The following is a 10,826-nucleotide window of genomic DNA, read 5'->3' on the forward strand; positions in this document are numbered from 1 at the left end:
TTCACAGGACTCTTGCTTAAGAACCAAAAGGCCTGTTAGCTCACCAATTTCATCTAACTAGCCTTATTTCTAATAAGGCTCCGATTTTCTCTTTATAGGTCTCATTTCTTGTGTTTCCATGTAGCATCTCTAGCTGAGCTCATTCACCTCACATCTATTATTACACACCGTGATTTAATTGTGGCTTTTAACACATGCAAGCCCTTGCAGTGGTCCAGAGCGTGACTGGTTGGTGCTGTACATCAGAAGAAAATCCCCTTGGCAGTTTGACTCCACAGCTGCCCAAGGTTCAGAAAGGCAGTCTCCCATCGACCGCCTCCCTCTTGGAGGGGCTGGTATATGCTGAAAGAACGGTTTAGTTGTTTGGTTGTTACAGGATGGATTCATTATATGCTTAAATATGACTGCATATCAGCAATGTGCTGATATAAATATAAATAGGAGTATGTCTACACTGGTAAAGCGCTTCCAGACTACACTTAGATTCTGGGGAAGACATGCTCTGAGATACGCTGCTCAATCCTGGCTCTAAAATTGCTTGGGAGTTATAATTTGGCTGAAACTTATGCACAGGCCTGGGAAGCAGTGTAGAGATAACCTTTGCTGGCTGCAGCTGGGTTCTGTGTTACTCACTGTCGTGCTTAATGCATTTTTATTGGGTTGGGAGTTAAAGGCATTTCCAGAGTATGTTAATAGTTACTTCTTTATAATAGCAAAGAGGACAATGGCAGAAAGTACAAGAACTTTCAGAGTAATTGTCGTATTATAAACTGGGAGAAAGGAATCACTGTCCCACCTGTTAGAAGCAATTATATACCACTATGAAACAAAGTGCAAAGACAGACATACCCATGAGTTAAGGAACTCCCACTGGCTATTATTTGACAGAGGACTCTGTACAGGAGAGTCAGAAGAGACAAAAGAGAAAGGAAAGAGGATAGCAGCAGTCAACATTTGTTCTGGAAGACAAACTGTAAGGTAAAGTCCTTCCAGGTTTTTGGCCTGAGTAATGTTTGAAAGAGGTCTGCAATTACCACGCTATATGGTGCCACCTGTGTTCAGGGAAAGAGCATTTCAGCCTCCTTATAAGTAAACATGATTATACCACAGGCACCTGATTTCAGCACTAATTTCTCCTCCAAACTGAAACAGGCAGCAAGATGTTAACTATCCAGGCCAAAGTGGGTATGGCTTAAATTGGTGATGCATTTGTAGAGATCTCAAGTGAGAAAATAAGGCCTAAACTAAGAAATTGGAGTTCCATAAAAGGTATTAAAGCAACCTCTTAGTGTACCTTGGAATTAGGGAGAGAAGGTGGATTTGGCTAATCTTTGTCTTTAAGAAAAGGTGGACCAGAAGCAGAGAAGGAAGGAGTTTGAAATAAGTCACTGTGGAGGAGAATCAATGAAGTCACTGTAGCTGTTAGCTGTAAAATTGGAATAGATAAAGAACTTGAGTAAGGCCTTATGTCTACAACCTCCTTTTTTCTTTTTCTTATCCTGCCTGTAACCCAAGGGTAGCAGTCATGTTGTCTCTGCTGAAGTGATCCAAGAATTTCCAAGTGGGAAATGCCCTGTGGAAACTCAACTTCACAGCCTAATTGCTCAATGATACAGACAAGGTGAAAACTTAATTAGTGAGCCAACTTGAATGGTCCAGGTGTTAATGATTTGGTAGAGAAACCCTGAAGAAGAGATGGTATTCAGTTCAGACATAAGCAAAAGTTATAGCTTGTAGCCAGTAACATATGCTGGCTAAGCAATACCTGAGAACTTTATAATCACAGACATAGATATATCTCATGGGAAAAAAAGGGGATTGTGATTTGCTAGATGATATTCCTTAAAGTTTATGAAGAGTTACTAATTCAGTCTGTAAAATGAGGGAAATCAGAAATAGTACAAAAACTATGGGAAGTGGTTCAGATAAATGCTGACATGATGGAAAAAAAGCTTCTATTAAAAAGAACTGTTACATGCAGAAGACAGGTCAGGGCATAGTACTACACGGACACAGTGAAAAATGCTTCACAGAGTCTCGGAAGGAGAGGGCCTTCAGGGCAAAAAGTGCTAGATGTCTGGATGTTTAAACAATTACAGTCCCACTACTCAGGAAATCTCAAAGTGCATGAGAAAGCAGATGATGGCTCCAACATGTTACTGTTACTGAATCAGATGTGCCAAAAAGGACAGTGAAATTTGTACAAACTGAGAACTCCTAACTGGGCTCAAATCAAGGTAGGAACTAGAAAATATGCACTGGCTACTTCTATGGGAGAACTGGCCTTGAAAATTGGTCCTGCAAAATCCAAACAAGATAGATACTTGGATAAATGGATAAATTCATAATTCACTTGGATTTCACTGTGGCTAATACTACGTAAAAAACACAGCAGAAACTTAATCTCCAGATGTGGCAAACAACATTATAGGCATTGGGTTTTCAATAAACAAATGACCTTACCTGTAAGACCTGGAATTGCAATAGCAGCCATATGAAGTATTAGGTTTTCAGCAGAATGAAAACTAGAAATATTTTAAAAATGATCCAGAGGCATCTTAGCAGTTGAAATTACTTGGAATTGGAAGCCAACTACATCCATGTTTGCTTGAATGTCTCTTAAAAATAATGAGAAATCTGTCAGTGGAGTGTGATCTGGGTCTTTGGTAGTTACTGCCATGAAAGAAAACATCAAAGAGGGGAGAAAAGATAAGTTTGTGTTTAAATTCTATTGGATTTGATTCTGGGCCACGGTCACTGCCCAAGTAAAGCACCTATTTATTCCTTAAGGCTTAAATATTCAAAACAAGTTACTGTGCATCAGCTTACCTTGCAATAAATATCTACACATGGCATTAGAAGGAGACTTTGGATGTACTCACCTGATCCAGGACAAGAATAACTACAGGGGAAACCAGCCTATTGAGTAACCAAGTTATTGCTTACCAAGACCAAGGTCATTGAGAGAAACCTATGAGAGACCCATAAGGGAGGTTTTCATCTGTAGTTGAATTAGAGATTAGCAACCCCAAATTCTGGATTCATAATATAAAAATAAATGGAAACTACACATGAATTGTCTACATGTTGAAGTCGTCTGATTTCCCAAACTTCATATACAGACAATGGGGAATGAGAGCAAAAGCAAAGAACCACAAACCAAACCAACCAACCAAACAAAACTCCCAAACCCTTACATTACTATAGGCTTTTGTGGCTTTCAGCTTGGAAAAAAAATTTGTTACATCAGAAATGGTACATCCACAGGACTATGTTGAATAGAAGGGAAGGGGTGAAGAATTAAACAAACAAAAGTGAGCAAGACTTTCAGGCACAGATGTGATAGCCACTAATGGTCCGTAAGGACCATTTATGACAGTGCAGATTATCTGGTTAGTTTTTCATGTTAGTTATCAAAACTATGGTCATAGGCTGTGCTTTTTTGGTCACAGGAGAAGAATACATTTGAAAACTAGTGCTTAGAAAATAAGCATTCTGGAAAGTTGATCCTCTAGGAAAATTATGCCATTTGAAAGGACAGTTGGCCAATACCCCGCTCTACAAGGGCAAACCTGTATAAAGCTTTAAAAATAAAGCAGGCTCAGATACAAGTTTGTGTGCTTTTCCAGATAGGTGGGAGTTCACCTGGTCTGACAATTCTAGAAGAATGAGGGGAATCCTAAATTGAATTGACGCTGATACATGAGTATTGACCCAAGTAAATGAAGTAATGTATAACAGTGTTCCAAAGGACTACAACGCTGCATGAAATTGGTCCCAAATTTCATCCATTTCATTATTTTCTCAGTGTCATCTCCCAGGTTTGATGTTGCAGGACAAACTTGGGAGCTGACACTGGGAAAACAATGCCAACAGCAGACTACCCCAATAAATTCAGAAGAGAATCCTGAAAAAAGTGCCCAAGACAGTAAGGACATCTCATGAGGCTGTTTTAGCACCCTTTCTATACACTTAAATGAAACAATTATTTAAAATTAAACAAAAGAAGTGGGTGATATGAAAATATGTTCATGTACAGGGGCAGGCTAACACTATGGTTTTGCTTCTAGAGCAAATTCTGCATATCAGCACTTTCTGTGCAGATAAACTAGCTCAGGTATTTCTGACAAGGTGTTGCATTGCAGTATACATTTCACGAGAAAGGGAGAAGAACAGACAGTCTTGTCTACACAGCCAGCACTGGCCAGAACTTGGAAAGCTCCCTGTTCCACACGGATGCTGCTGGCAGTTAGAGTAGGAATATGTGACCCTGGGGCCAGTAGACACTCTGGCTAACCTACTTCATTTGTTTAGGATGTTTATGTTTGCTCCCCAGATCTTCCAACTAAATGTAGCTAGTGAATTATTTTTGGCATACGTGATTGTTCTTCTCAAGCTGACTTTCCATATGTGTTGCTTTACCATTACCCAGATCTTTGCTTCTCTCCTTGCCTCCTTCCTGTGTTTGTACTCCACATGCTCCTCCATGATCCTGCAGATACCTTCTATCCTCACTTACTTTCCTAAATCTCTGGCTGTTGTTCGGCAACTGTCAACAACAAAACAAAAGCTTGTTAGGTCTTATGCCATTAATTAATAAATATGGTTCTAATTATATGTTTCTTTTAAAAAGACATACAAACATTTTAGATGAACTCAAAATCTAGATATTTTTTAAAGTTACATATACGTATACTATAAGTAGGTACCCTAATTTTGAAAACTCAACAACCTACTTTTTTGTGTATGCAGCTCTGTCACACTGCAGCTTGTAAAAATTTTGCAATCCTAATCTTGCAAATTATATTATGTGGATGGGCTCCTGAACAGCTCCTACTTGGAGATCTTGTAACTTTTAGGTGTGTATGTTGTTTCTGGTAGCAGTAAAAAAATTTAGTTTTTACCGTTAACATATACCTAGGCACTCAGTGCTCACAGACAACTCTAGACTGTTGAACAAAAAATGAGTTACACATGTAAATTAGAATAAAGATGTAAGTGTCCAAAATTACTCCACAGTGGAGACAAATCTGGAAATAATAGAGTATTAGTTAGTGCTAATCCTGGATACACAGAGCATTTTTATTTCCTCCATGCTTGAGATTTCTAACTTGATAAACCATTGAAAAAAAATGTAAGATGTTTTCCTTTGGGTAGGTCTATTTGTCCTAAATAGAAATATTTCATTTTTCGGATCAAATCAGAAAAAAACTCATTTCCAATCTCGTTGTTTTCAGTACAGCAGCATTACCTCACAGAAGCACCTGGTCTGCCTGCCTGAGCCTGCCTTTGGGGCCATTTTCCCATGACTACCTCTCCTCTCATGCATCTGTGGCCATGTGAGGGCCCCGGGGGGGCTCTCAGCGTGGGTTCAGTCAGGGCAGTGGCATGTTGCTCTGTGGGAGATGTGGTATAACCAGGAGCCCGGCCAGCGAGGGGCAGCTGGGGCAGGTTGTTGCCAAGTGGAGCTTCTTCACAGAGGTACAGCAAGGTAGCAAATCCATGAGAAAAGGCTGCATTGTGAAATGGACGCACAATTTTTTTTCACTAAGGATAAGGAAAAAAACCCTTTTCTATTGGAAAATACCAAAAAGAAAAATGTAGCCATATCTGAACTGACATTTCTTAGCCTCTTTTCTGGGGAAGAAAAATCAACCTATTTAAAAAACTTATTTAGTTTAAGAGAAAAGCAAATGTTGGTGTATCAGAAATAACCACATAAGGAACATCCCTCTTTTTGCTGGCCTTTCTAAAGTAGCTATGTTCCTTCTTATTAAAGTGTAAGGCAAAATAAACTGTAACTTAAAATGAGTGTCTGTGGTATTGTGCAAATAATGCTGCTCTGATTTCAAAAAATTGCACCTGAGTTCTGTGCTGCTATTTCACAGGTGACAAAAAAGAGCTACTGATTTTCTAACACACAGCTGCCTGTGTTCATCAGAAAATGACAACATTCTCATTGTTGACAATGCCAGCACAAAATTTGAAATTGAAATGTCTCTAGAAGAGGAACACTAACTTCAGGAAGGTGCAAAGGATATTCATGTTCAGGTAAAAACTACTGTATGATAAATGGCAAGGACTGTTTCAAAGCAGAATGTTGTAGTGCTCTGGCATAAACTGGATCACATTTACTGTTAGAAATCCAATCTAGAATTTCATGTAACTGCTCCTCAGTCATGGAACAAAGCTTTAAGTATCATCTTAATAAGTCTTGGTCTTTATAATGATCCTTTTCAGTGGAAAAAGGACACACTGAAGAACAGCATGTGCTGCCTTGCCTTGCTTAGAGAACGCAATGCACAGGCTTCTTTGATAATAATTTATTCAGCTTTATCAGGGAAAAAGCATATAATCAGCAAGAACTAAGAGTAAAACTCTGAAAGAACACAGACTGTATGTAATAAAAGCAGACAAATAGTAAAAAAATAAAGTAAAATCCTAGTGGTTTATCTTCTCCATGTATAAATATATGCTTAATTCTATTTTAACTTGCTTCATATTACAGGAGAGAAAGTCATATCAACTCCATGTCACAGTGTCCTTATATAATACACAATGTGGACATTTCAAAGAATTTGACTGATGTTTAAAAGCAGTTTGAATATCAGTAAGTATCTTGTAGCAAGTTTGTGAATATTCAGACATACCTGATTTTAACAAAACTTTTACAGCATGGATGTTGTTTTGCTTTCATTGTAATTTAATAGGTCTTTTGGGATCTGCCATGTTTGAACATCTGGGAATCATCACATGTTGTCTGTTGATCAATGAGGCAACAGGAAAGGCATGATGTGACACAGATGTTAAATATGGCAATACTCCATAGACCGACTGGATCACAAATGGGAATGATCAGACTTTGAAAAATCTGATTAAGATTCATTGACTGGATAAATTTATTTTTTTTTTCTTGAATTTCATAACTGTTCTGATAACAGTGGGTATTATAATACTCAAAGAATTATTGAACACTGTCTTATTTTGAAGAACAAAATGACGTAACTGAAGGACTTTTACTATCAAATACTTTACAGGAAGATGAATAGAACTTGCCAGGTCCCTGCTGTCTCGTCATGAAGATTAATGTCTGCTACTGGATAACTCTGCCACTCCTTGTAAAACAAAGAATACGTAAATCAAATTTATTGCATTAGTTTAAGCATCATGGTTAATTGAGTAACTGCCACTATACTAAGAAACCTTTTTCTCCCCTCTCTCATATGCAAAGAAATAGCATAAATTAATTCCTTTCACTGTTAACCATGAATGCCACCTTCTGGCTATGTACAGAAACGCCCTTTGAGAGTGATAGGGAAAAAAGCACAGATTTCATTCTGTAGTTGCCAGATAACCATTTCAATTAAATATGTGTTAAAAATGTGTGAAATACAGACATGTCTCTTGACAGACTTCCTAGCTTGCTCGTTGAAATGTAAAGGTACTCAGATATTTACTTTTCTAAAGAAATTGTGTAGCTTAAAATAATAAACACACCTGACATTGACTTCCTGTAGAAACAACCTGAAAGCTGTTGTATTTAAAGGTAGCAGCTGAATCAATATCATAAATGAAATTCTGACCCTAGTGAAGCTGACAGGACTTTTGCCACTGACTTCAGTGGGGCCCAAACTTTCAGCCTTTCAGTATTTTCTGAAAGATGCTCTTGTGAACTGGGGTTTGAGTTTTCAGAAGTTTTTAAGGAAGACAAGTGTATATTCTTCTGCAATTCAGTGGGCACAGGTTTTTAAAGCAGAAACTGGTCCTGAAAAACAATGATGGTAAAGATTTTGGGAGTCAGAGACCTCTCCTTCCCTATCAGACCAGATTAGCTGTTCCTTTTATTGCTTGAACTTCTCCTGCAATACACTTACAGTTGTTTGGTGTTGCTAGTACAGGTAAAAGCACGTCATACGTACCAGAACATGTTCCTTGAAGCAATCATATTATCATGGTGTAATGGACTCCCAAATCAAAGCAAAATTCTACTCTGTCTGCTAGGATGATATACAGACAGCAGGGGAAACAAGCCAGGGAATTTCTCTCACCTGGGGAAGCAAATAAGAAGCATTTCTCCAGTGCATAAAGAAGAATATTTGGGCAGACAGTAGTTGAAATCCCCTGCAGTTGCAGATTGCTTTAACTCTACTGCATTTAACTTATCCCTTATTTTTTTTACCCAGCTATTCCAGCTGCATGATCTCTTGCAGACTTAAATTCTCAAGTCATAGTTAAAAATAATTTCAGTGAGCTCAATCCTACACTTAGATATATCAGTAGGAAATCAGTCATCTTTTCTTAGTTCCTTTTTGATTCTGCCTATCAATTCCTTTACTGTGTCAGGTATAACAAGGTAGAAATTGTATGCAAGCTGAAAAATCACTTAACCTTAATGTAGACACTGGACCGCTTTTAATTTGCCTTATCTGTGATTCTAATATTTTTTGAAGTTGTTACATATGCACTAATTTCAAGGACTCAGTGAAACAGCGTACATCAATAGTGACAGATATTGTATATTAATAACTGACGTCTGACTTGTTTGATAAAAGTTTTCCTCACAATTAAAAAATTTCTATCTGAATATGGAAGATACAGGAGGGAAATGATGAATTCTATTATTTTTCCCTTTTAAAGTTATGTTAAATGTAACGGGTTTCGATATGCAGCAAATGTGTTGTTCTTCTGCAATAAATAAAATTAGCATGAACTTTATCAGATTTCTTTTTTACTCCCTTCTTTGGAGGAAGAAAATAAAAGACAGGGATTAAATTGAGTTTCAGCTATAGCTCTGCTCTTCCTACAGTACTGTACTTGCTTGTTTTTCCTGATAGGTCATCTTGCAAATATGACCCAGGCACTGATACATGGAAAGCAGGTACCCACTTACCCAATCCATCTCTGCAAATGTCCACTGAGTTTGTTATTTTTCTCAGCTGCTATCTGAGAAGCCTTTAAGAAGCCATTTATAATTTTGACATGTATACTAAATTTTGACATATATACTAGGTAATGGAAAGCACATTTGTGAATCTTGATTTTTTTTCTTCCCCCCCTTCAACTTTGACTTAAAACATTACAGAGCTTCTAAGATTCTTAAAGTACTATGCTTTTCCTTTAATGAGGGTGATCATGATCAGTGTGCCATAGAGACAACAGTGTGTGTTGGGTGGGTGACTTTGTGGTTTTTTTAAAGGGGGAGGAGGGTTTGAGGAGGCAAGTGCTCAAGGCAAAGAGAGAAAAATGTTCCAACATGAGAGAAACTGTTCCAACAATTTACTGTAGTATTACTGATACTATCTCCTATCTGTAGATGGCAGTGATCTTCCACTGCCTGCTTCAGGAGGAAGGGGGGTGGGGAAGGGGGGGAATCCTAAAATTAAAACCACTATACAAAACAGATGTGGGGAAAATAAGTCATGAGGTTAACTTAATTCTATATACCAATCTTCTTTTTAAACTAAAACCTACTTTGAAACTATAGGAAGGTATACCCCTTTTTGTATTTCCTTCATGTAAAGAGAAAATTCATCCTGCTGTTTAAGAACTCAAATTTCTGTATTGAAGTATTCAGATGACAAATTACAGAATACTGTGTTTTGGAATTTATCTATAATCAAAACCCTACACTGGCATTCTGGACATCTTGTAGGTACATTTGATACATTTCATTAATTTAAATGTGTTTATTCAAATAATATCTGCATTTTTCCTCCCAAACCCCTCTGGGTACTTAGCTACCTCCTTCATCCGTTTTTCAGCAGGTATGTATCACCTGTTTAATTTTTAGCTGTTTTTCTCTTGACACGTGCATTAGTTTTTACTTTCTTTCAAATAAAATGCAGTAAAATGCAGAGTGTGTAAGGCTGTCAGAGTATACTTTAGTGAAGGGTGTGATGTGAAGCCCACTGAAATCAAAGAGAGTACTTCTCTTAATTTCAGTGGACTTAGAATCTTGCCTCCCAAAATCTGCCTTGTTCAGTGACTGGCAGAGAGAATTTTCAAAGTATAACACAAAATCTAGCCTTCCCCTTTGTCATATTTTCCATTATGGTTTGTTTTTTTCTTAAGGATTCTGCCTATAGAATTTTAATATATGATACTTTTCATGAAGATCAGACTATAAAAATGACAACATTTTTAAAGTTCATTTTAAGTGTCACATAGGCTTCTAGCATCAGATTATAAATGACATCTAGATACACAAATGCAGATGAGGTGCCTAATAGGATTTCAAACAGCATCTAAATAGCATTTTTAAATTTGCTTCTGAAGATAATAAATATCAATGAGAATTTGGGTTCTCAGGGAGGAAGATGCCTACAATGCATATATATACCAAGTGGACACAGAGAAGTACCTAAGCCAGTTAATTTCTTAATATCTATCGTTGTCAGTAGAAAGTATATCACTGCAAAGAGCAAATACTACGAAAACTATTCATCTACTTCTAAGCAGCCTAGTTCACTTTAAATGGTATGAGCATTACATACCTTAGAGTGACTCCAAGTTGAGACATTCCTCAGCAAATCATGAGAAATTATTTGTGTCAGGTTGTTCCATTTAACATTATGCCATTTTGTTCCTTGCTGCTAAAAGATGTTTTGCAACATCAGTACACCTAATTTGCAGTCACTGTTGTTTCACTGCAGTCGAGCGGAGGCTTGTCATTGGTATGACCACTGGCAGTTTTGACAACTTCTAGTGCAGAAAGCCAGTATAAATTACTGTGCATCACTTAAATCCTTTTTGGAAAGCTTAACTGGGAGTTATCTCCTTTTGCACAGGAATGTATCACATCCAATATGTTCTGGAACAACAAGGAC

Source organism: Strix aluco, chromosome 12 (genome assembly GCF_031877795.1).
Source record: "Strix aluco isolate bStrAlu1 chromosome 12, bStrAlu1.hap1, whole genome shotgun sequence".
Taxonomy (NCBI): domain Eukaryota; kingdom Metazoa; phylum Chordata; class Aves; order Strigiformes; family Strigidae; genus Strix; species Strix aluco.